The sequence below is a fragment of the Myotis brandtii genome, unplaced genomic scaffold, assembly GCF_000412655.1.
Source record: "Myotis brandtii unplaced genomic scaffold, ASM41265v1 scaffold64, whole genome shotgun sequence".
Taxonomy (NCBI): Eukaryota; Metazoa; Chordata; class Mammalia; order Chiroptera; family Vespertilionidae; genus Myotis; species Myotis brandtii.
In genome coordinates this window covers 568,883-569,337 of record NW_005370460.1, presented here as the reverse complement: position 1 = coordinate 569,337, position 455 = coordinate 568,883, and positions in this window count along the sequence as shown.

The following is a 455-nucleotide window of genomic DNA, read 5'->3' as shown; positions in this document are numbered from 1 at the left end:
TGGCTGAGCAGCGCCCTGGAGAGCGGGGCCAGCCCAGCGCTGTGCGGGCACCTCCTCCAACTCCCGCCCGGGGCCCTCGGGAAGGGGCTCACCTGCTCCCCGTCAGGGACGGCTTTCCCTTGAATAAAGGACAAGTCGGCCCTTAATTGTTTAACTTTGTCAGTCGATGAAACAAAAGCACAGACAACGAATACACTAAGAGCCCAAAATTACAGTCACTGCGCCGAACGCTGGCTGAGGAGGCACGGCCCTGCCCGCACCCCCTGGAGGTGAGTGCTGCCGCCGCCCTCTGCGCATTAAGGAGCTCAAAGGACAAACTGAAGTGGATTGCCGTTTTTAGGAGTTTATTTGAACGACAATTACCTCTGATAGGACAGTGCCTAAAGGCAGGGGTTCGGAGCGCCCCGCAAGTAGGGGCTGGCGGTGCAGATTTGCCCACAGAGCAGGGGCGCGCG